Source organism: Malaclemys terrapin, chromosome 9 (assembly GCF_027887155.1).
Source record: "Malaclemys terrapin pileata isolate rMalTer1 chromosome 9, rMalTer1.hap1, whole genome shotgun sequence".
NCBI lineage: Eukaryota > Metazoa > Chordata > Testudines > Emydidae > Malaclemys > Malaclemys terrapin.
This window is the reverse complement of record NC_071513.1, coordinates 9,664,964-9,692,390: the sequence shown is the minus strand read 5'-3', so window position 1 is coordinate 9,692,390 and position 27,427 is coordinate 9,664,964.

Sequence of the window (27,427 nt, the reverse complement as noted above, 5' to 3'; positions counted from 1 at the left end):
GGCTCTAGTTTCTTATAAAGTAAGAAAACTTAATTGTTCTTCCTTGGCTACGACTTCCTCCGAGAGTGCATGGTGGGCATGTACATTCTCTAAGCCCCCAAACCGGAAACAGGTAATGTGAAATGGATACCTAGGTGAATAGCCTGTGCTATCTTGTGTGCCAGAAGGGAAAAGGCTTCTATCAAAGGACTGGAGGGCAGAAAACTTGACAGCCACTTAGTGTAGGTGCCATCCCTTTTCCTGACTAGATGAAGATTCCAGGACAAGTGATGCTTTAGGGTCCAGCAGCTATCAAACGAGTTGGACATAGCAACCCATTAAGGCCATTTAATGAGATACAACCGTATTGTTTGCAGTGGCATTTTTCCTGCAGCTTTCACAAAAGATCTAATGAATTCTCACAGTGTGTTAGAAGTTTGTCTAACAGAGGGGAAACAAACACCAACTGCTTGAAACTTGAGATTCCAAGGGGTAGGTCACAGAAGAAAAGAAAAATCCTGATTTTTCTCAATGCTTGGGATCAGCTCATAGCTTTCCTTTTCCATGCACGAAGGCATTTCTGGATAAAGAAGCAGAGGATAAAGGCAGTAATTGATGGTATAATGCCCACAAACCTCAGCAGATGTGATCCCTCGTAATGAAGCATGTGGGCCTAATTTGGCATTACTTGCTACCCGGAGGATCTTCTGCAGGGTATCTTACTAAATCTATGTTTGGTTGGCACCTGTGCCTTATTGAAACTGGCATAGCACCTTGTGAATGGGCATAGTGCCACTAACAGATGGGGCTGGGAGCAGATATGATGCCTGAGATCTAGTATTTCATGTGCAGCAAACTTTAAGTGGGGTCTCTGCCAGGAACAACAAAACTAGTGGTGCACACCTACATAATTCTCAGGCCCAGATTAACTTTGAAAGTCTAAACTAGCCTCTGTAGCTATGTGCTGTGAGATGAGGGTTTGAATGAACCAGGATGTGTGCGGGGAAAGTGAGCAAAACCAACATGATGCTCCTGGCTGAAGCAATTCCCAGAAGGATGTACCACAGACCTCAGTTAAGAGAGATTTGCAGCTTAGCTACCTTTTCAGTCAGCTACATTTGTTATAGAAGCCACAACTAAAGTACCTTTAACAACAGTATTGTAACTTATGGATCAGATATCAGTCGGTATAAATCAGTGTCACGCCATAAACTTGAAAGGAGAGATGACAATTTACACCAGCTGAGGATTTGGCCCAAGAGTCACATAGCCTGATACTTTCCAGTGTTCCATCAAAAACACGCATCGATTTTTTTTAAGTGTGTTTATATTTAGAAAACACACTGAGCCAAATTCTGCCCTGACCTCATGCAACCCCATGTAAGTCTTAAAAAATGTTTAAAATGTATCCGATGCTCCTGTTTTATATTGTTATAAAATCTCTCCAGTAACCTTTGTTAGCACATTGATTCTTGTATGCAGCCTGGCATTCTAAAGATTCCCTCCCCCTCCCGCCCTTTGCCCCTCCAGCTTCCTACACTGCCTCCGAAAACTTCCTTTTGCTCCAAGGACCACAAAAACCAGAGATTCTGAAGCCAGATTCAGCTAAACATCTGAGCTTCTTTAATATTCAGGAATGAACTGAACAGTTCACACCTGAACATCCCCAAACTTCTAGGGCATTACGATTCAGTGGTTCTCTACTGCAAAACGGTCCTCAGAAAAACAAACAACTGCGGAATTTGGAGATTCTCTATTACGTGATGTTACAACTGTTCCAGATCAATCTAAGCCACAACATTATTTCCTCTTAAATGGCTTACCCGTCGCCAAACAAACAATATATTCTTCAAGAACAGTGCATGTCAGCTTTAGTAAATGTTTGGCTATGGCAGAAAGCACGCTGGGTAAGGCGCACTGACAGAGATAATACTACCACCACCTACCTCTTACATAGTGTTTTTCATCCACAGATATATGAAGTTACCCAAGATGAGAATCTAGTCCAAATGTAACCGAAGAGATAGTGCTAAATCTTGCTCACTTCACTCATGGAAGTAGTTCATAGTGATTTTAATATGATTACTTGCGTGAGTAAGAGAAGCTGGATGGAGCGTATAACTATCGCATTTTAAAAAGGAGTACTCGTGAGTAAGCAAAGGACATCCCAGGATTGAAAGGCCCAAGGTTTTAGAGGACATACAGTGGTGAGGATAAGGAAAGTATTCATGAAAGAGTTTTCTAATAAAACATTGTAATTTGTGCAACTTGTGAGTATTGCACATATATTTGTGTAACTTTGTACTCTTAAATGTGGGGATGGTGGTTTGCACAATATTCATAGAGTTAAGGATGAAAACACTATTAACGTCTTTGCTCTAAACCTAACAGACCAATTTATTCTATCGGGCATTAATAAAAAGTACCATCATTAGTGAACAGGAGTCAGTAAAATTACAGCATGAAAAACATGCAGGACAATAAGAAAGTGTGCAAGAAAAGGATTAACTCTACTGGCATTTACAAATGGCTCAGCATAATACTATTCTAACAAATTTAATCTACAGGCTACCAAAATTGTAGCCATATTATATTCAGCATTAAAGCAAAATACTTCTTAAGGATGATCATGCAGAACAAAAATTAGCTCATTACAAACTTGGATCATCATTACAGGTACTAAATTTAAAATGTGATTGATCACCCTACATATTTTAAGGTAGTTTTAAAGTTCTAAGGAGTATCACAACAAGCACAGTTGTCTCATTGCTTCCTTGTGCTCCCTCATTGCTTCCTTGGTCTGTCTGCATCCAGCTGTGGCCTCTTGTCTTATAAGTATCAAAGGGGTAGCCGTGTTAGTCTGAATCTGTAAAAAGCAACAGAGGGTCCTGTGGCACCTTTGAGACTAACAGAAGTATTGGGAGTATAAGCTTTCGTGGGTAAGAACCTCACTTCTTCAGATGCAAGTGACTTGCATCTGAAGAAGTGAGGTTCTTACCCACAAAAGCTTATGCTCCCAATACTTCTGTTAGTCTCAAAGGTGCCACAGGACCCTCTTTTGTCTTATAAGGAGTTTGTAAGCTCCTAGGGACAGGAAACCATCTTTTTGTTCTGCTTTTGTACAGTATCCAGCACCACGGGGTCATGGTCTATGACCAGGTTTCCTAGGTGCCACCAAAATTCAAACAATCAACAATAACCACATTCACCCTGAATACCGAGGAGAGCCAGGAGACAGTGTCTCAGAGAAACAAGGAACACCCAGCATTCCCACTGAGCAGTGTTGCTTCCCAACGTAGGTCTGTAATTAAACATCAACAGCTCGGCCCTAAAAACGTGGAAGTCTCAAAGGTAAGCCCATTATTACTCTGCGACCTCCTCCATTAGTGTACATGTCATATCCTTGTATTCTATTGCATAACAGTAGATTTATTTGTATTTAACCATGTCACACACATGAAATGAAACAGAATGAACAGAGCACTCAGGGACTCAAGAAATACCACTCGGGCACAAGTTTTCTAACTGGTATTCTGCAACAACATTTTAAACTGTTTCATACCAAAACGTCTCTGATTGATAATGTCCCCAGCATCCTATCAGTGTTACTTTTATCAAGGGAAGACTGTATGTGGAGTGGTTGGCAAAACAGCGCTAAAGTCAATGCTCGTTTAAATGATAAGCTGAATGAGTGATCATTCAAGCAAAACAAAGGATAAAAGATGAGCCGGATTTTTCTGTATGGCTGCAGTAATAAAAAGCTAGCTCAGATGTGTTTATTTTCCCACACACAAGTGGGTTTTTTGTTTACTAATATTTACAATCCAAACAGTCCTCCAAAGGAATATGGTTTATCACTCAAAAAATGTGTGATGGAGTTTCATACTTGTAAAGAATAAAACACAATAAACACAATGGAGCATGTAAAACACACAATGTACTAGCAATTTATAAGCAGGGCTATATATAACTGTGCCAAGAGAGGTTGTGGAATTTTGAAAACAGACCTCTATTTATTAGGGTACCAGAGTTAAACAGAATGATGAGTGTCTGAAATGAGCGCATTTCAGTTAGCAACACAGTGTTTTAAATACCCTTTCAAATGAGGGGGGGGAGAGAGAATCACTGAATCAAATTCACTACTGGCACAATGTCCTTGCTCTGCAATGTTTGGTAGAAACAGGGACCTGGATGAAAGCGCACAAGGCTTAGTCTCAATCTGGATATAGCAAACGTGATGTTGTTTGGCAGAGGGAAATATTTTGAAAAATTGGCAAGATCTAGGACTGCTCCTTCAGTTGAGAGTGTGTACCAACCTATGGCCAAAGTGGCTTGTTATCTTACTGTTCCCTACTCCTGGATTCCATGTAGACAAAAAGGACCAGAAACAGTCTCTCACTTCCAGCTAGCCAATAGACTGTGTCCTTTTCTCTCAGTGTGGACCCCTCTACAGTTTACCTCATCTTCAATACCTCCAATGTAGACTCTTGCTACTTATTGGCTACCCATGGAACCCACCTAACAGCTTCAGCTAGAGCACAACACGGCTACTCCCTTTCATAGTAGGACAACTGGATGAGCACATACTACTGTTCCATAGCCCCCAAACTCTGATGGCCAACAAAACATAGTTTTTACAGGAAATGAAGAGGAGGAAGCAGGAACATGGTAAAAGGAAACAGCTGTTCGGAATCTGATCCAATTTTTGCAAATGCAGTTTCGCAGTACCCACCTTGTTCTACTAATCACATGTGTTTTTCACAGTCAGCCCAAGCACAATGATCCAGTATATTTTTAACAACGTTGCAGTCAGAATGTGCATTGGGCAATATAACATTATGGATACTCCATAAAAGAAATGTGTTAGGAGAGGTGTGCATGCCTTAAATAATTTCTGACCTACATAGCAATTGCTTTTATTGAGGCAACAGCATCTATTACCAAGGAAAAAGAGTCAAGTAGGGTATGGTATTCCTTGGGTTTCTCTTACAAACCTTACTCTTAAAGAGGAACTTTTGAAGCATTGAGAGAGAGAACAAAGAAGATGAGAAAGAATAGGAGGTAAGGTGAAGAGCAATATCTCTTTGAATAGGTAAGAGCTAATTATACTTTTTCCAGCAGGGGTCATGGAAAATGTAATATGGAATAATGCAAGTAACCTCAATTTTTTCATGCAGTGTTTTAATAGACAGCTCCCTCTTTGAAATATACAGATATCTTAAAAGACTGGAAAGGATTCAAATAAGAATAAACTCTTACCCCATGACAACTATGGAGGAATGATAAAGAGGGACAAAACCAGATTAGCTACAAATTTTCAATCTCATTGTTTCCTGAAAAAAATAAAATGTTATAATGAACACACTCCATACAAGCTGTGCAGAGCAGGTCTCTCTTCCAAAGATGCACAGAGCAGTAGTAAAAATCAGGCCTGGACTCAAGGACATCTGCTGTGGCATTGTTATCAAATGCCATCATTTTTTGTCACAGATCTATAATAGTCTCAACTTTTTCAAAAAATATTAGTTTGTCTGCGGCATCTCAAAGCTGGCACACAACGACTGACAGATGCTTTAGTTTTACCTCATCTTCAACTTACATGGCTTCTCATTACACTAGCTACAGCTCGGCAAATTAGTCTTCTGCTTTGGAAAGTGGACAAAACGCCATCTGTCTCTGCATGGTTATCAAAACTAATACTGTAATGTGGAAAAACTATGATCTGAAATGGTACCTGGCAACTAGACAGCGAGATCAGTTATCCCATTAGAGTATACACATATATACAATTTTCAAGCTACCATATACCGAGCTATTGTATTGTGTGTATATCCTAAGTAATAGCCAGTCTCTGACCTTTGTGTATGTGTGTTTCTGATGCCACTGACACATATTAATTATAGACTAGAATGAAAAACAAGGTGGTTTCTCAACAGCAGAGACTCCAAGGTCACTATGAGTCAAGAGTAGGTGGGGTTTTGGTTTTGTGTGTGTGTTATTAAAGGAAGATGGTTGGGTAAAAGGAGCTGAAAAGGGAAGGGAAAGAAGACAAGTTTCTTCTTTGCGGTTAAAAATGTAAACTGGTTGGTCCAACAGGAATAAAATCTTTCATTAAGGGAGTTTCCTCCCAAATCTTCAGAAAAGAGAAAGAAACAATAACATTATTATATAAATAGAAAAGGGGTACAAAAAGGACAAGCTAGTCCTGTCCTTAAACTGCCAGGCATGGAGATTTGCCTCAGAGTCTCTTCCCAGCCCTCAAATAACATGGTTTGTTCTGACTGCCAGTGAGCGGATTGCAAGAGACCTGCTTTTAACTTTAACCCAACATACATACAAATACTCAACAGACAGAACCCATTTTCTGCGTTGCATTCAGCATCCACACACCCACTCAAGAATGAGGTTTGGCTGACCACAAACTTGAGTATGCATTTCAAGCAAACATTTCTCCCTCTGTTGACTAGCATGAAACTAAGTCTCCATATTGACTGCGCACTCTGAATCACTAGGGAAAGAAAAATTGGCCTTCTTCAATGTGCACAGGAATTTGTATCGGTTTTCATTGCCTGGGGTACAAAAGCACTGTCCATTTATGACAAGAGTATCGTTGCCACTTTCACTGCTACTTTACAACCTCAACAGTGAGACAAAGTGTACACTGGAGTCTGGACTACGGCATTACTGTTGTACAGTGAGAAACGACAATGTTCAAACATCCAATTGAGCAAGTAGACACAAAGCTGATTGAGCAGGGTGTGCATCACTAAATTTTAAACCACATAAAACTATCAAAAGAATGTCACATTCCCTCTATTTAAAAGATATGTGGTGTCAAGTGTTCCTTCATTCATTCCAAAATGGCCTACAGTTAACAATACTTCATGTCAGAAAGACCCTGAGTCCATTTCTCCTGATGAACTTGGAGTTGATGACTTCGGTGGCTTTACTCCTGATTTGCACTAGTGAGGACAATGTTAATGTTGGCAGAAGTGTTAAAACCCTCCAGGGCTGTCAAAACCTTAACATGAGAAATTACTACAATGGATTGAATTTTTTCAGTCCAGAAATATTTTAGACAAAAATGGACTTATTTTTTGGAAATGAATTTTTTTAAATGGAAATTGTTTTTCTAAAATTTTTGGGGAAAAAAAAACCCTCAAAAAACAAAAACAAAACCAGAAACAGAAAGCCAACAAGTTTTCTGGGATTTCTTAAAAACTGAAAAATTCCATTCCCATTTTTCCATGAAATTGTCTCTTTTATTATGAATTTTTTCATAAAATTTTTTCACTTTCCATACAACTCGAGAAGTGGATGCCAATGAGAAGGAATCTTCATGCTGTATGGAGCATCACTTTGGTGAAGGCCTTGGAAATGGTGTTTCTTTAGGATATGTTCTGCTACCTTTTGGTGCCTGATGGTGGCCAATCCTATGCACCAGCATAAGGGAGTAAGGAGTCATAAGGCGCCCCTTTGCACCTCTGAAGCAGTGCACCATGCCATTCGCTACACACGAGAGCAGAAGCAGACACTACAAAGCAGCTACATCCCCATCTCAAGCAGATGGGTAGGAAAGGGCAGGAAGGATGGGAGAGGGTGGAGCTTCTTCTCCCTTTCCTTCCAGGTTGGTCCCTTGACAGCACAACAACTTGCTGCCCCTTATTCGTGACTAGATTGTAACATCACAATCTATCCCTTAGACGGGGTTCTCAAACTGCATTGTACTGCGACCCCCTTCTGACAACAAAAATTACTACACGACCCCAAGAGGGAGGACTGAAGCCTGAGCCCACCCAAGCCCCGCCACTCCAAGCTGGGGGGTGGTGGCAAAACCAAAGGGCTTCAGCCCCAGGCGGGGGTTAGTAACCTGAGCCCCATCACCCACGGCTGAATCCCTCAGGCTTGGGCCCCTGGCGGTGGGGCTTGGGCTTCAGCTTTGAACCTGTGCCACAGCTAGTCTAACGCCAACCCTGGTGAACCCATTAAAATGAGGTCCTGACCCACAGTTTGAGAACTGCTGCCTTAGACTAAGATCTTTGCGATAGGCACCTTGCCTTCCCACCGCTCTGTATAGCACTAGAACACAGGTAGTGCTACATAAATAATTCTTATTAACAGTAATTACTTTTGGTCCTATAAACTGAATGAGATCCATGTCAGAGTCTTTTGTGTTATTCCCTTGTATTTCACATGCATGGGGGACCTGGGGCTGTTTGGAGATATAGTATCTTATATTAGTTAGCACAGTGTGAAGTTAGACTGATTTTTGGTAATGAAAGCATCCTCCAAACTACAAATGAGGTTATCACAGCCTGCTCTTCAACTAGCATGACTCCAGGCGACAGTCTTTCTGACCTTAACCAGACAAAGTAGCCAGGATTAAAGAAAACTTCTAAAGTAGTAGGCTAGAAAATACAAATCCAATTTAAATGTTGTGGAAAGCAAGACTTCACTCAGCTGTGGAACCAGGGTGCATAAGCAATCAAGATAAACAGACTCCGAGACCCAGCTATCCAATCCATAAACCAGTAACAGTCTATTATAGAAAAGCAAAGCACAAATAGCGAGGAAAAGGATGTATTAAGAATAACCCCCTCCCCCCCACGCATTGACAATTTTGCTCACTTTTACTGACCATCACATGCAAGCCAGGGCCAGTTACAACTGTATCTCAGCTACATGCATATAGCACTTCAGCTTGCACTGCTTGAGGGAAGAACCTGCAGGACCACCAGCCAGAGGCTGAAGCAAGGACAGTAGCACATGGGGAAGGGAGTAAAATGGCTGGGGCCACCTCCTCCCAGTATCCCCTGGACCCAGAACCATGCATGTGAGATGCCCTGTCTGTCCTCCTCCCAAGCCTCCTTTCTTCTGAGCTGGGTTGATCCCTTTTCAAACCTTTCTCCAGGTGGAGAATGCTTGGCAGGGCTGGAGGGGCAGAGCTATCTGGGCCCAGGCCTGTCCTTTAATCCCTTCTGACCCAGTGTGGGGTTTGTACACCCCATCACAACTCTCCTAACATAACCCTACTGAAAGGATTTGAACAAACAAAAATTGTGGAACTAACATGAGCTTTGTGAGCCATCACATTGGTCACTCTGCTTGTGTGGTCTACCCCTTTCCCTACCATGTGTCGGTCTTGTCTATTTAGATTGTAAACTCTTTGGAACAGGAATTGTCTATTATTATGCATTTGTACTGTATCTAACAGCAGGAATTAAAAAAAACAAAAAAAAAAAACAAAAAAACCCAACACTTTTAAGATGGCTTCCCACATGCCTTAAAGCCACAAATCAAAAACAAATGAAATCCTCCAAAACATTATTTGCTTTTCAGGCCCTCAGTATACATGCTTCACTAAGCATTTGTCAATCTCCTTTAAAACCTAAAATCCTCCAAATACAAAAGGCTGCAAAAAATGGCTTTACTCGAATAAATGAAACCTAACCATTGCAGTTGGGCTAGAACTTTGAGAGCAGACAAAATAGTGAAGCCATTGACTCTAGAAACAAAAACAGCCCTTAAAACTTTAGAGAGTGTGAGTGTGAGGTGTGGGGAACAGGGAGAAAGCAACACAATCTGAAACTGTTTGCATTGTTATAGCCATGCTGGTGCTAGGATACGAGAGAGAGTGGATAAGGTAATCTCTCTTATTGGATCAACTTCTGTTGGTGAATGAGACAAGCTTTGAGCTTACAGAGCTCTTCTGCAGGTCTGAAGCTTTAAAAGCTGTTGGTCTCTTTCACCAACAGAAGTTGGTCCAATAAGAGGTATTACCTCATGCACCTTGTCACTCAACCTGAAAGACAAGACGTGTGTCTATGGTACTTATATGGTCCCCGCTACTATATAGTATTCCTTGAAGTATCTGAACACTTCACAGTCTATAATGTATTATCTTACATGTCGATGGTGATCTAAGACCCATTTCCAGTCATAAATAGGATGAAGCAAGGATGCGTCCTTGCTCCTAGCCTTTTTGGTCTTTTCTTCTCTATGATGCTAGAAGACGCTCTCCATGACTTTTTCCAATGCTGTCTATATTTTCACACTGGCAAGCTCTTTAATCAATCACTTTAATATTGCATGTAAACGAGAGAAGTGTTGATCCAGGAACTGCTCTATACCCTGATGACCATGACTTGGTGGCACACCCTGAAGCAACACAAGATCTTACAAACTGCTTTGCTGTGGGCGCTCATAATTTTTGCCTTACTGTCAGCTGAACAAAAACTGAGACTATGTACCAGCCAGCTAATTAGAAAAAAACTTACCAAGATCCATCAATAAGCTTGGAAGATACCATGCTCCAAGCCATCAAACAATTTACTTATCACGGCAGCACGTTAAACAATGAAGTGACAAGCCACAAAACAAATGCACAAATTAAGAAAGCTAGCCCAGGACAACGCTTTTATCACTGAATTTGGAAGTTGTTGTCCTCCTGACATTGCTTCAGGGGTGTGAAATGTGGACCCATTACCAATGGCACATTAAAATTCTTGACAGTTTCCATTTGCAACACCTATAAGGACTGCTGGGCATCAATTGGCAGGACTGGGTCTGCAACATGGAAGTCTTGGCAAAAGCCGGTTTGATTGATATTGAGGCTCATTTGATTTGTGCCCAGGTAAGATGGACTAGACATGTAATTTGTATATATATGAGACCTATCAAAACAAAACTCTGTATTCTGAATTAAGCCCCAGCAACCATGGCAGGCAGTTGAAAAGCTTCAAAAGATTCTCTGAAACAAGATCTGCGCAAGATGAATATTTCTAACTGTCTTCAGACAGCTGGCAAGTGAGCACATTGCATGGTGCCACGCCATAAGGGTGGGTGCCCAGGACTTGAAGAACCACGTTGTACAGCTGGAAGCACAGTGCCAGGTACAGAAACAATACACAGCTCAGTCAACACAGCCAGGGAAATGGCTCTGTAGTCAGTGCTGTAAATGTTGTTCTTCCTGAGTTGGTCTAGGGAGCCATGCAAAGGCCCATTTGTCCTGAAAATGGGGATGACTATTATTGTCTCAAGGCCCATGAGTTAGGGAGGAGCTATTATCTGTAGTATATAGCTGGGGAAATGAGGCACAGAGATTAAGTGACTTGCCCAAGATCATGTGGGAAGTCTGTGGCACAGCAGGGAATTGAATTCCTGAATCTGACACAAGTGTCTTAACCATTAGACAACCTTCCCTTATATTGACTGATCCTCCCCACTCTAAGAGTTAGCAAACCCTAGAAAAAACAGACAGCAGAACCGCTCCTGAAGACAGAGTTTAATATGGGTCAAACTTTCTGCACAGATGCCCTTTATGGCTCCCGTCAAGCCAGCAACACTTTAACATGGAAGTCAATGGAGCCAGGACGTCACACGAACATGAACATGGACCTCAGGCCTCCTTTGAAAATTGGGCCCCAAATCCAAAGCAGACTCTCCTCGAAAGTAGTTTTCTCCTTTTCCAAAAGCCTCCCTCAAAAAACAAAACGAACACACATCTACTGAAGATGGTGCCCATCCCATTAATAACGATGCCCCCTTCTGCCCCCGGTCAAGGAGGGAGGACTGTGTCAATGGCCAAACGAGTGCCAGAGGAGCTACGCTTCCTGCCTGCTGCTGTATGCTAACATGGAAATAAGTTTTCCAATTTTCAGAACACATTGCCATGTTCAACTGTCAGAAGGTGTTGATCTCCATGGTAACTGTATGGTTCTCATTATAATACTGGGACCATCTCCTTTTTTAGAAGCCTTATTCGTCAGGCTCTCTCTAACTACTAAAGAAGAAACCTAGTGAATCAAAGAATGATTTGGATTTTGCCTTTAGACTATCATCAGGCATTTATCTGGTTTTGTCCCTGGAGTTCTTTTGACTGCAATAAATCTATTGTGGGACTTGTGAGTTATTCCCTCTTCTCCCTTCCTTCCATCCCCATACTCTGATTTTCTCATTTTTACAAATAAGCAGAACCATAAATAAAATGACAAAAAGCATGGAACAAAAGCTTAGCTGAATCAGCTTGTTGAGAATCAGTTATCAGCTAGACCGCAGGAAGTTAGCTCTTTCATATTGGCTCCTTATAATGAAGGGGTAACATAATTAGCCATAAAGTGTGTGTGGGGGGGAGGGGGGTTAAGTCAGGACTCCTGGGTTCAGTTTCCCATCCTGCTGCTGATTTGCAATGGTCATAGGCAAGTTATTCAACCTTTTTGTATTTGAATGCATGCTTCTGCAAAATAGGTATAAAAATACCCATCTTACAAGGGTATTGAGAGACTTAATACATCAATACCGGTAAATTTGTTCTGAACTCTTTGCATGAAAGACACAATTATATAGTGTGTCTAACTACAAAGTTATGGGTCAATATATATCTGACTTGTATTCTGATTTATTGATCCCTCAATAAGTCCAGTTTACTTTGGGAGGCTGATTTCCTGTTATAGTGTGTGCTTTGGCACTTACAAAGCCCTACCACATTACTGAACTCCGATCATACAGAATGATAGAGCAATTTAATCAATTAACAGGAGGATTGGACTCCGTGTGTTCAGCTGCCACTGATTAGCTACAGATTTATATTAATCCAAAACAGTCACCTGATATTTGAACAAAGAATAACCAGAGATTTCAATGGCATTCCATAAAAAAAATTGGAATAGATCTGGTTTCGTAGACCACAGAGGCTCTAAAGGCTGCATGCTTTCAATATGTCTAGAAAATCTTAAAGATGTATTCGTTACATAAAATTCCATCGTTTCCAAAAGATATTCAATGACTTGACCTAAAAAGGGAGGTAAAAATGATAACGTTTCAAGAATCAATACTATCAAATCCATGGTTGGCTGGAGAAAGTTTCTAAAAACATCTTGAGAAGACCGGATTTTGTTTTTTTTTTACTATTTTAAAAATACATGTTGTCTAGCCCATGAAATAATTAATTAGACATCCTTAATGGCATAAGGATCTACCGGAGATATTCACTGAGCAGTAACTATGCCTTTCAGAATAAAAGAATCAGGGATAGTTCAGCTAATAAGGGCTGGGTTGAAGCCACAAGAATATTTGGTCAGACGACATCAGGGAGTACCCAGACCTTCCAAAGGGCTGTACCCTGGATAAGGAGCAGCTAGCTCATACTTAGGCCTCAGGAGCAGACCAAAGGTCTGAATCATGGTTCATTTATAATTAGCTCCATACTCCCCCCACTCATGCCAGCACAGCTGCACCAGTTGGGGTGAATCGCAGGTCTGTCTGCTCCCCACTCCTTCCCTCCACGCCCCACCCACCTGCACCGGAAAGATGGAATCTCTCTCCCTCCATGCTGCTACCCAAGCTACAGGTGGCCCATGCAGGGGATAAAGGGTCTCCTTCCCTCCCCCTGAGTGGGAGCCAGGGTCATGGTCTTCCCCTAAGTAAGTGCAATTTTCACTCAGTGCCCCACTTAGAGACACTTTCTCACTGTGCTCTGAGGAAACTAAGCAGAAGGCTTGGCTACCAACAATCGCATTTCCCATTTCTCAGCAAGTTACGGACATGGAGTCAAGTTTTGTAATAATCAGAACAAACGTAACACAATAGTAGGAAAAGAATGATGACTGAACAGTCACAACACAGCCATAGTGCACACAAGCAACCCAACAACAAAGACTAATAATTATCAATCAATCCACATGCAGCTGCTCCCTGGAAAAATGCAGGGAGAGAAGCTCTATTTCCACAGATGAACATACCCACCTGCCTGCTAAGGGTCTGTTTAGACTGAAGAAAATGGAGTGTAATGGAAAGAGTCTTCTGGAAACCTAAGCAATGGTCTCACATCTCTCTTCCCTCCAGTTTTTGTTCATTTCTGGCACATGCTGGCTAGTTTCCCACTGCGGTGGTGGCTACACACGTTAGGTGCTCACTTTTTGAGGTAAAGATGGCAGCCAATCCAGAGAGACTGCCCTTTTGTCCTCTTCTCTCTGCCAAATCTCCTGCTAGCACAGCAGATGCTTCCAATGCCAGCAGTGGGGCAGGGTTTCTCTTTTCTCATAGGGTGAAGAGCCGTCAGTCAGTGAAAACTGGATGGCCAAAGCCCAACTCACCAAGAGATGACCTTCCAGTGCCACTTGTTGCTTAGTGCCTTAAAATGTGCTGTTACAAGATCCACTGTAACAGGGCTATTGATGTTGTAGAACGATGCAGCTTTTGAGAATTTTGCACAAGGCGGGGAAGGCTTTCTCTCAGACATATTGCTGCAATAAGTACCCTAATAGATCAGCCCAAAGGACATGTACAAGGATGCTGGGATACCCAGAATACCCTATCATGGTTACTGCATAATATAAAGTCATACTCCTCCCCTCGATGATCATGCCACTGCATTTTCAATAGAAACCACTATCAAGGTCACCAGTACTTCGTAGGCACATGCTCATGTAACAGACCATGTTCACGCATTCAGCACCCTGGCCAGCACTCACCATTTAACACATCAGCCCAGATGCATAGCACACAAATCACACCTAGCCCCAGAGTCACATTATTCTGTTCACACTAATACTATATAGCAAATATACTGTCTAATTCATATATACATTTCTCAGATGTTCCTGCAAGCTTTTTCTTTGCTAGTGGAGGGCCTCCACTTGTGCTCCATTGGATGGGAGTGGCTTCTCTAGCCCTTGTTGGGAGCACTTATAGTACTGTAGTACCTACAGATCAGGATCCCATTGTGTTAGGTGCTATACAAACACATAGTAGGAGACAATCCCAATCCCAAAGAAGACAAGGTAGGGGAGTGGAGAACAGAGAGAGGAGATGACTTGTCCAAGGTCACCCAGCAGGTTAGTGCCAGAGCTGAGAAGAGACCACAGATCTCCCTAGGCCCAGTCCAGTACCCTGTTCACTGGACCACAGTCTCTCAAAGATTCTCTGCAAAGGTTCTTAGCTGGCAGGGATTCAATTTTACTAGTTAATACCGTGGCAGGTGGAATGAGAAATTGGTAATGACATGTATCACTCTTCTCCTTAAATTCAATGACTGAAGTTGTACATACCTGTGGTGGAATGGGCCGGAGGCCAGAGCCTAACCCTGACAGGGGAGGAGGTGTTTTTTTCCACTGCTGCACTCAAACAGCTATAAACAACTAAAATACCCTGCAATGTGACTGAAGAGTGTACAACAGAAAGGATTAAGTGAAGCTGGCAATAGACTCTGATTCCTGAAACGGGGAAAGAAGCCAGAGGAAAGTGGATGTTTGATTTCCCCAGATTATTGGCCCCTGGACCACAACATAATGCTTCTGTGTCATCTTTGCAGAGGGAGACACAGCAGTGCAGGACAATAAACCACAAGACTCCTTGAGAGAAAGGCTATCAGCACTTCACAGCAACATAGACTTCCCGCAAAAATCTATCAGCTGAAGAGAGGGTAGAGTCTTTGTTTGAGAAATTAACTGTGCGGGACAGCAGAGACAGTAAGAGAACTCCATCTGATCCTAAAATAAGCAGCAATAAAGAAAAGTCTGGAGAGTTAACCAAGCTCACCAAAAAAAGTTATAAGGCAATATACTGACAGAAAAAAGTTATAAACACTGCAGAATCTGGTGATAGTAAGTAATGTACCAGTGTTGGGAATCCCTAATGGAAAAGGTACTGGCGGAATTGTCTGGATTTATGGAAGAATGCATTCTGAGTACAAGCTCTTTAAATGGAATTTCCTTCAATATTCTGTTTTTATAAAAAGGAACTTCAGAATTCATGTATTTGAAGTTCTATAGGAAGATAGAGGACAACACAATAATAGTGACTTTATTCAGCAGCAAAGAGAAGAAGAGGATGTTAAATATGGCCATAGCCACTGAGGGAAACAATCCTGTTTTTTTATTTTTATTTTTTTTGTATTTTCCCCAGATCTCAGTATGATGTCCAAAGCAAGGGGAAAATTCTTTAATGAAGTTTTCAAAGTTGGGTGCCTATATCTGTGTTTAACCAGCAGTAAAAGCAATAGATCCATTTTCTTTTATATTTATTGCACAACAACAACAAAAAAAAGATTTAATTTTACTTTGTATGTAGATGATACATTTAATCTAATTAGAAATATTTTTTGTTCTTCCTGGAGAAGAAACATCACTTATTTTACAGACTATTAAGCATAGAGAATTTTTAGCACCTCATAGTTGTTCAATTGCTAAGAAGGAGTTGAACTTTACATAACTAATTCTTGAATGTCTGCATTTGAATTCAATCATGCCTCTAACTTTGTTTGATTGACTCCTGTCCACGCAGAGGTTGCCCAGAGTATGTCACAAGAACCTGTCATTCAACATCAAGAATTTCCAAGAGACCCAAGGAAAGAACATCAGAAAGGCCAAACCCCAAGGGACATTTGAAAGGTTGAAAACAAAAGAGCCTGAACAGAAGGAAGAAAATTCCAACCTAACTTTGATTAAAGTATTCAAAGACTGCTGGCCTGCAAGGCAAAACTAAATAATTAGTTGTGTATTAGTTGAGAGAAGTTTTCTTAATTGGATGTTTTTGAAAAGATCATTTAAAGTCACTACAAGCTAGATGATGTCATTTGGGCACAGTCCTGCTTCGGGTGGGAATGCCTCCCAGAATCCCCAGTGAGCGAGGGAGCGCATAAACTTTGGCAGCCTTTAAGGGCTAATCTCCATGGAAGAAATAACACTGTAGTGTCACGGTTAATAATGCATCACCCTGGGGTGGGTCACAACCAGCGGACAGGGATTTAAATACTCCATGCTCTGTCTACACAGGGTGCTAAGCTGTATTCAACATGAGGTTAGGTAACATGTACTAGAACACAGTATCTTTTTCGAGGACAGACAAGCCTGTTGCGGTGTGGTTTACTCTCCTCCACTGGTTATGTATACATGGGGCAGAGCCATGACGCCTGCTAGTCCCCACCTCCTCCGGGACACCATGCTCCCCCACAGGAATCAGTCTGAGTAACAGCCCTACAATTCGCCCAAGCAGAGGGGCTGCTATTCTGACCAGCCCTTATGTACACCATACAAAGTAGGGACACATCCTTACACCCCACCCCACAAGCACTGCAAGACACATGCCAGGTAGAGCTTGGCCCTCTCTTGGCAAAACAAAACAAAAAGTCATGGCAGTAGAGTTACACATACATCTAACCCTTGAAATAAGTGTGCCCTGTGCCAAAGTAGGCCCCAATCCAGAAATGGCCTCTGCACAGGCAGCCCCTTGTGTCTGCATAAAGGCTCATTGACTTCATGTCCTCCCTCACCACGTGACTTGTGACAGGTCGTCCCTCCGCCTTCTGAGGCCCTTAAGCCTAGTCACCCTGTGTTCTGTCTTCTTGCAATTGACTTAGCTTTACGGCAGGGGCTGTGTCCTATTTTAGTCCATGGGGCTACATTCAATGTTAGATAATAGAAAAAAAAAACCTTTAATAATAGAAACAGCTGCTATTCTTGGAAGATGAAACTTGGTGTAAGCGTGGGATTAGCAGTCCAGAGACCTCTCCTCTGCCATTATTTCACTTTGATCTTAGCCAAATCACGTAACCTCTCTGGGCTTCCGTTTCCCCCTCTGCCTCGTTTTAAAATGCTTCCTTGTCTCACAAGGAAGTTGGGAGGCTTAATCCATTAGTGTTTGTGAAGGGCTGAGAGATCTTCTCGTGAAGAGCACCTAGGAAAAAGCAACTGATTAAATTAAGGATTTACAGAAAATCCTTGCGACGAGGGGTGGGAGATGTGTAGAATTTCACGGAGGAATACCCTGAATAGGATGGGGAGTGTGGGTCAATGGGAATCACTGGAGAACGTCAGAATACCGATGGATGGACTCAGCTAGAGCAGAGGGAACAGAAGGCATCTGGTTCAGAGGCCAGAGAGAGGAACTTAGCCAAAGGAAGGAGGAGTTAGTAAGAACCATTAGAAAGATTTAGGCTGGGGGAAGTATGTCTTCAGTGATACAGGAAAGAGGCTGCAGGGAAATGGCAATCACAGGTATTTCTTTCTTGGTCAGGTTACAAGTTCCTATGGAAAATTCCCTACAGGTCTGAGCTTAACGTGCTGTGACAATGAAGAAACCCATCCCAATTTAAAGCTACTAGAAGGAATACAAGAGCCACCAGGAAAGGAGGCATTCATGTTTCCTGTGAGTTACCAGTTATCGTACCCAGTATTTGTTACAATACCTTAGAAAGCATATAATTGTTCTAACAGGGCTTCTGCATAGTGCATTCTGAATGAGTGGGTTTTAAGGGAAGGGAAGAGATTGTCTCATGGCCGACATCAAGGATTCTTACACTTCAAAAGGAGTCAGTTTAACTGAGTCAAATAAACTTTTTGTACTTGGAATAGACACAAGGACAGCCCAGCTCATCTTTAGGTTTAGGAGTGTAGTCAGAGCCCTTGTACGCTTTTATATCCAGGGTAGTGGACGGAAACTCACAAAGGGATGGGTTAATTGTGGCTGCTCACGGTCAAATTACAGAGACTGGCCAATGGTGTGAACTTTGCAGGAGCACACTCAGTCACTCTGTGAGAGGAGCTTAGACGTATAAAGAAGAAATAAGGGATCCAGAATAAATGGATAAAAAACACAGTGTGAACCAGGCTGCTGGTCAGGGCCTAGAGCAGGGAGGAAAATCATGTGTTTTACTTAGAATGTAAGTTCTTTGGGGCTGGGACAATCTTCTTTGTTCTGGGTTTGTACAGCACCTAGCACAATGGAGTTCAGGTGCACGCCTAGGGCTCTCAGGGGTGACAACAAATAACAATTGTGTTTGCATAAATGTGGGGAGGGGAGACACACTCAGACACAGAAAATACAGGGGAAACATAGAACAAAAGAGATATGGCAGCTGCAGAAAGGTGCGCTCCCCACATGGGCAACCCATCAAGGCTGCATATGGCAAAGCAATGATCTTCTCTCTAGCATCCCCTGGCATTGCTCTGGTCCTGGAGCGGTCTGCCTCCAGCCAGGTCACATTTTAGTCCTCCCCTTTTCAGGTGGAGAAAGAGTCCAATAAATAGCCCAACATTCCTTACAAAAGGTCTCAACCCCAGCTCCGGGCCCCATGTTCCTCAGTCCCTTCTCTCATGGCTCTTTGTTGTCCTTATCCCTCTCTCAGGGGGAACCCAGTCCCTCCTACTACACCAGGGACCCTATAACCACCAGCCAAGGTCTGCTCCTCCAGGCTCCTTATTGCTGCCTCCCTGGACTTCTCCCTACCATAGCCTATCAGCTGGTCTCTCTACATCCCCCTTCTCTCAGAACCACAATTCTCAGGGCTCTCCCCCTGGAACCCACCAATAAATCTTGTTTAAAAAGTATAAACTTAACCTAATAAAAGGGCACAGAAAAGCCCTGGGACTGGAGGAACAGCAAGGGGAACTTAAAAGGTATGAAAAGTCAAGCCTCAGGAGGACAGAATTGGTTTTTCTCTCCACTGAGCCTGCTCCATCCCTAATGGCTTCTCTGCAGCTCTCCTGCCCTCCTGCCAGCCTTCTCTACTTAGGAGAAGATCCCAGAGCCAACTCTCCTATTGAGTTTCCTCTTTGGAGCTCCTGGTCTCTCTCGCTCTAAAGAATGACTGAAGAGTTTCTTCCTCCAGCCCAGCCCACTCCACTCCACAGACACTCAATTCTTTTCTTTAAGTCAGCAGCCAGCTCTTTCCCAAGCTGGGTTTCATCTTTAACTAATCCTGGCCACTCTCCAGGTGCAGCCAGGTAGCATAATTGACCTCCCCGGCTACCCTTAATCCTTTCATCTCATCACAGGAACCTAAACCTAAAACCATGCAGAAGACTTCAGGCATTTTTCCCCACAGAAAAAGCAGGAGAGAATATTGAATGAGTAGTTGCTGGGGCAGTGAATAGCTGATGAGATAGATAACAGGTCAAGTCATGGTCTAGCAGGTTGAGCACTCAGGACTGAGAGCCAAGACCCTTTATGTGCTAACCCCAGCTCTGGAATCTTTGGGCAGCTTTTGCCAAATCTCTTAACCTTGTGTGGATCTCATTTGTGGACTAAAATAACCCTTGACAGACTCAGCTATGTCTTTACAGTGCGGTGACAAAGCTATAGATACTTGGTGATGAGTCCATTATAAAGACATCTAATAGAGCTATGGTATTACTCTCAAGGAGTTGTTAAATATTCCAAGTGGGAGCAGATTTAATGAACAAATAAAAAGGGGAAGGAAAGTAAAACTTGTGATGAACCTAGTGAATTCTCTTGCCTTTAAGGCTGGTTATGTTTTAAAAAACTCCATTCCAATGCTGCTCAGTGCTTTCTGCCGCACACTGCACCATCCCCTGTGATTGACACTCAGACATTTCACAGGGCAGTTTTGTCAGCAGGAACTCAGAGAAAAAGTGAAGCTGGACACCTCTGAATAAGTGTGCACTTCTGAAAATGGCCATAATTTCCTCAAGCTTCTTCTATTGATACTGATAGGAGCAAAATTTTGAGATAAGCCTATAGGAAAAAACTGTAATTTTCTGGTTCTAAAAAAACCTTGCTTCATTCCCTACTGCTTTTGTGAGATGAGGAAGCCCCAGGCATCTGACTGCCAGCTCTCAGTCATCTTGTGACTTTGACCTACAATACATAATGCAGAGCAATCACACCTCCGTGGGGTAGCTATTCAGAGACATTCAAGCTGGTACAGGTGAGTTGGGTTCCTTACCATTTTTTGAATCCCTCAGTCTGGGCCAAAGTGTTTCTCCTTTTTCATCTACTCTTCTTGTCTTCCCCCTCACATCTACATCAATCACTATCGCCAGTCAGAGCTGGCGAATCAAGGCTCCTTCAAGGTCAGTGTGTAAAAGGACCCACTTCTTGTCAGTACCACAGAATGGAACGCAGTCCTGTTTCTATCCATTCCTAGGGGTAACTCCATGTGTCATAGGAGGGAAGAGGGAGTCTGCATGGGAGCTGGGTGTCTAAAAGGAGGTGGGATGTACATACAGGAACTCATAGATATGTTAATATTTAAGAGGGAACATTTGTCTGTATGCCGAAGAGAAGATGAATATGAATGAGGGAGACATGGAGGAGGCAGAGAGGATTCTGTAAGAGAAAGCAGGCCTCTAGAAGCCAGCTAACAGTGATGCCACAGTCTGGGAAGGAGATAGCCCCAGAGAATGTTAGCTTTAGTATATATTTCCTTCCTGGAAGTACAGTACTCCATTATAATGCACCAATCATAAATCTATAGTGCATTAACAACCCTAAATATACAAAAACATCACACCTTCCCTGTCCCAACTCAAGCCACATCTTCCAGAAAAGGCCTAAGTAAATAAACAAGCACTGGTAGTTAGTAAATACTATGCCATCCTGTCACTAAAGGCTATGTTATAATGCATACGCACAAGGGACAGAGTAAAGGTTACATTTGTCATTTTCGGTCTTAACGGTGCAACCTCAATGTTCTCTTAGCACAGGGGGATTTTTTTTGTATGAAATATTAGCTATAGATATGACACTTTATATTAAGTTTTACAATGTTTTTGGAGATGTAGACTTCAGAATTGACTGCAATTTCAAACTAGGGGACAATTGTTTCCCTGACAAGCTGAAGAGTCTGGTATATACTTGATGAATTTTTTTTTCTTTATCACTGTTCAGTAAGAAACCTGTTTTCAAAACACTAGTATAAATGCTCCATTGCACTACAAGGTGCGGAGGGGTGCAAAGGAGGAGGAAAACAGGCTACAAGGGCCTTTACCTTGTAGGAATAATGGCCACACAGCATGATCCTCCTTTCTCCATGAGCCCACAGTGCCTCTCCATATGAATAGTGAATATTTAACCATGCACTAACTTGAGGGATCATGTTGGGACAGAGCTGAAGAGCAGTTGCTACATATGGCATGCTTCTCTGACAATAATAATAATAGTAAATACGTCTGAAAACTGATGCTGGTAAAATATTAATATTTATTATTTTTGTTGCATTAAGACATAGTCGCTTTAGTCATGGACTAAATTCCCATTGTGCCAGGTGCTGTACAGACGGGGTGGGGGAAGACAGGCCCTACCCAAAAGAGTTTATCATCTTAGTTCCCTGTATAAGATGGAGGGGGAAAACGTTTCAACCCCCTCTCCCCCAATACCAGATTTAAAAACCAAGTTCCTTCCTACAGACATTCTCATTTTATTGCACAGAAAGTTACGTATAAATGTTTGTGCATCAGGGTCAAGCTTTCCTGTTGGTGCCCTGAGCGCCCCACACCCATTAAAAAGCAAAGGAAAAAGTGCTGTTGTACACGGCTTTATTTTTTTAAATATATAAATGTAAAAGTCCAGGCACAGCACCAGAAAGGCCAGATTATTTGTGTTGCAAAGAGAAACAAAACAATGAGTGATTAATGACATGAAGACTCCTGAGCTTTTCATTTCCTCTTTAGTAATGTGATGTTTACTTTTTGTTTCCAAATTATTTTTACATTAGGCCACTACCGCAAGCCTCTCATCTTTAATTTCACAATCGTGAGGTAAAACATCTTCCAGCCAAGATAAGGAGTGTAAGCGCAGCCTGATGCCCCACTGCCCTCTATTTTAGGGAGTCTATGCAGAGACGCCACCACCACAAGAGAGCTAAAAACAACAACACTGGAACCTGAGATATCAGCACTGAGAAAAACAGCAACTACATATTCTCATGGGATGAGGCTTGGCTGATGCTAAAGCAAGAAATACATGAAAGAAACAAGTGAACCGCACCCAAGAAATGACAGCTTCTGTTCAATGATAAAGACTCAGATAGGCTTCTGCAAGCTCTCTCTCTGGCTCAGTTATTTATATCATTTAAGAGCTCTCAACTAGGAAAACGTTCTAATAAAACAAACAATAATAAAGCCTGGATGCAACAAGTGATTGGCAATTATTAATTTAATCTTCCTTTTAATATATACAGAATGTGCACGCTATTAGGAAGTACTGGGGAAGGGTAAGACTCCCTCTGTCAATCCAGTTTATAAATAAATCCAAAGATAAGCACACCGGTACAAGGTTAAGGCCATACAGGTCAAATTAAAACGGGTCAGGGAATGTTAAAATGAGAGTTTCTTTCAGCGTTGCTAACTCTGCCACATAGCACTTTTGGGGGTACTGTGTGCAAAGAAACAGTGCTGTATTACGCGTACCTTTTATAAATGATCGATGTAATAAGAAAGCCAGGAAGAGACGGTTTGATATATGCACAATGTTGCCGTATGAGAGTGCTGTAAGAAACTGTGATAAGGCCAAGCCATGAACTGCACCTCTGGATCTGGATTTCTCCCAAACGAGGCGGTGATGAGGTCTGAGCCTCTCTTTAACATGACCCTCAATGTTCACATTTTCTTTCTATGTGAACTGCGCTCCCTAATACCAGCAAGCGTACGTTAATTTTAATTTCCTGGATGTGATTTAAGAAAATTAAAAAGAAGAATAAAAAACACATGGCTCTGACTTGTGCATTTCTTTAACTGGTGTTTATGTTATTTCATGGACTGCTGTATACAGAAACCACTGGTAGCATGAAGATTTAATATACTGTGCACCTGATTCACATTTACACAAAGTCCCCTCTTGCAACTCTGGCACCAGAAAGGAGTTTTAAAGTGAGCTTTAATTCACTTCGCTTGAGACCCTTTTACACTGCCAGAGTGGTGTAAAAGGGACTTTGTGTAAAGAGCGAATCAGGCCCTCTATGTGCAAACACACCACTGTTTTCAAGACTAAATTACTCAACGTTAGAGAAATTGTCAGTGCCCATAATTTAACTTTGGCGAAAGCAAATTGCTTTAGAACTCTTGGGGTTGAGTAAAATTTGACCAAACACAAACCCAGAACTTTGTTGGAGTGGCGTTTTTACTAGCCTCAAATGACATCATAAATTGACTGTGGATAGACTGTTGGAGGAATGAGTCATGCTGATTGTTCATACACTAATGAGAGTGCATTCGGTAGATGCCCGCTCTTTCCTTTACCACCCTTCTCATTTGTCCTACTCCCAGGCTTCTGAATAACCCCTATGAAACTGCCCCTTCCTCCCTCTCATATAACTAAACATAACCATTACCCTTTGCTGTTATTAAAGAGATCTCTGTTTTAATTGGGATTTTTCCTATTTAGTGGATTCTATAGTGAAATTATGATGAGATAATACCACCTCATTCTCCAAATGATCAGTGAGGGTAGGACAAAGTCAACACGATGACTATATTGCAAGATGAAATAGAAAACAAAATGGGATTTGAAAGTGTCAGCTCTTATTTAAACACCAAAAGCTTACAGTAATTTGCAAATCTGGTGAAAAAAATATAACATGGACATGATTCCAATTCTGCTGCACTTCAAAGTTGCTCTTTAATATGTAGATGAATCTATTATGAACAGGAGGAGATTGAAAGTCAATACTTCAGTTTACTAATTTTGTGCAATGATTAGTATTTACTGGATCTTAAATGCTATGCATGGAGTTCCTGATGGAAAGTAGGCTTTATGTTTCTAATCTGAAAATTAATAAAAATAATTTAAGTAAACCGAAATGAAGGCAGCAATATAATGCTGTACTTGCTGTTAAAACCTGTTTTATATACATTTGTTCTCAGATACAAGATCAGAAAGAAAAGTCAATGCCACACATTGTAAACTTTATTTACAACAGCTGCTCTTTTAAAGCAAGACATAAAGGGGAAAAATGCAAGATTAAATATTATCTGTGGTATTCAAACCTTTTTAAATTAAACTACATCTAGTGTTGTCAATTTTTAATTTTTAGATTACATGCAAATGCAAGTTTGAAATGTGTGCTCTCTAAAGAATCAATTGACAAAAATAAGCTACTTTTACAAGTACATATCATGCTTGCTTAAAATCAATCAATTTAATTCCACACTGTGTAATGTATTTGTGGTGCAGACATAATCCTTTCCTCATGGAAGACCTGCTATTAATTCTAATCTCATAGTGCTCTCTACTGGTAATAATTTATGTTAAAACGCATTAAATAGACACAGTACTAGAGCAATACCAAGGTCTGTACCTAATCTATGAATGAGTATGGGGATGGGAACCTTAAGGAGACAATATGGAGCCAAACTGATGGCTAAGCATAAATGCTAAGCGCAAGAGGCAATTTCGTTTAACGTTACATTTCACATGATGCAGGGAATGACAATCTAACTAGATCACGGACCCATTCCCACTCCCACTGAATTCAGTGCCAAAACACACAGCTTAACCTGGTTCCATATGCTATTTTGTATAGGCACAATCCTGCACACCTAGTGCATCTATATACTTTCCTCTGAACTCTATAATATTTGGGGTTTGCATGAAATATGCAATCTATTTCTAGATAAATTTCCACCTATTCTCTCTCTTTGTACTGTTCTCAACTGTCCAACTACAAAAACCAAGGGTAGTGATTTATTTATATACATAAATATTCAGTTATCAGGTACATAATGATCCACCAATTTGGTTTCACCATTTGACACTTTGACAAATTATTCTGCAATAACATAAGAATGGCCATATCGGGTCAGACCAAAGGTCCATCTAGCCCAGTATCCTGTTTTCCGACAGCGGCCAGTGCCAGGTCCCCCAGAGGGAATGAACAGAACAGGTAACCATCAAGTGATCCATCCCATGTCGCCCATCCCAGCTTTGGCAGTATAAGCCTACAACGTAGGCTAACTACCACGCGTTCTAGCAGTGGCATTTTTCTTTTCCAAGCATCAGCTATGTAGTATGTTCAGTAACAACAGTATATTATGTTGTTCTAGGCATGACCTTGTTTTCACTGAAGTCAGTGGCAGAACAATCATGCCCTTCAATGGGAAATGCACATGCTCAGTGTCAGAATTGCCAGGTGCCTGCTGAAGCAGGAGCAGATACAGGCTGGAGCAGGGGCCAGCTAGCATGGAAATAGGCCTCGGCTAGAACCGGAGCAGTCTGTCAGAACTACCAGTCAACAGAAGTGTTCCCAGCCAGGTAGTGATGTGGAGCAGACTGGAGAGATTACTTCCCTTAGGAGCGTATATGCCTGCCTTGGGATCATCGGGGTGGGTCCTCATCTCTGGATTGGCTGAACTCTGGTTGAATGGCATGGACTCTATCACAACATCTGCAAGTCATTGCACATGCTCAGGCACAATTGGTCAGGCTTAGGCAGTCTCAGAGGTAATTCAGGAGTGACTCATCATGGTGGAAAAAAATCAGGTCCCTTACGTAGGTGCCTATCTTCAGGCATTTCTATTTGAAAATTGGGTCCCAGTTTGTAGCCTTGTTGTTCATGAGATGTCAGACCTTAAAGTGGTCTCTGGTCCACCAAAACAGGCAAAAATATAGACCACACGAGCCAGGCTGATTTTCTGAATCTGCTCCTAGATCAGACTCTAATCCCTTGGTCCTACCACCTTCTAGCCCTTTTCCTTTGGCTCTCCTTGCCTACGTGGCTGTTTCATCATCTCTTTCCATTCCTGCTCAAAGCTTTCCTCCTCCCACCCTTTTTCCACTTCAGTTTCAATGCACTCTTCAATCATCCATCAGACCTAACTCTGACCCCTCTTCATCTTCCTGACATAGCTAAGTGGCCTAACTTTTTTGCCCTATTCTTTTCACACTTCTTTTGGGGCTAAATTAGCCCATTAAATTGTTTCAAAAAAGGGTCTGATAGCTAAAATATACACTATTGTGTCAGTCTCCAATGTCTGAACCTATTTCAAATCATTTAAAAATATGATCTGAAATGAAAAACAGTGAACACTAACTTTAGCCTCAAAACAAATTAAAGGCAGAGAGTAAATAACTCATAATCAAGGTTACCATAGAAGTGCTGACAGATTCTTATTTGCTGCCCCTCTTATCATTGCTGTAAACATGCCAAATTAATCTGGTGTGTTAATTGCTTGTCAACATATGAATCACAGAAGGCCTAAACCTTTCTTAAACCCTCATACGGCAAAGGGGACCACTTACATGGACCCCTTACTCTCCCTGAATTAAACTCATTGGGTGAGATTCACTGCCACATCTTTTAGAGAGCTAGCTCTCAGTCCAGTGATTACTTTAAGCCTGGGCTGCTCCAATCCATGGTCCTTGAGTAATTTAGACAGCCCTAGGGGCCTGTCCAAGCCTAGCCTCCTCCAGCTCTACCCTCAACACACCCTCTTCCATCCACATCCCGCCTGGTATGCCACCCATGTTGGGCCTTATAAGGGGGCCCTCAAAGGCAGCCTTACTATTTGCCTTCCTCAATTCCTGTGTCAGAGGCATCCTCCCCAGGTGTAAACAGGGCTTTTAGAGCCATTTTATGATACTCTGGCCCTTTTAGGTGGAGAAAAAGGGACCATAGCAGGGTGAAGGCCTCACCCATTAAGTTCAATAGGGCTCCCCACAGGAGATATGGTCCACACTTATGGATCCTTTTGCAGGCTCACACTCCTTCCCCACC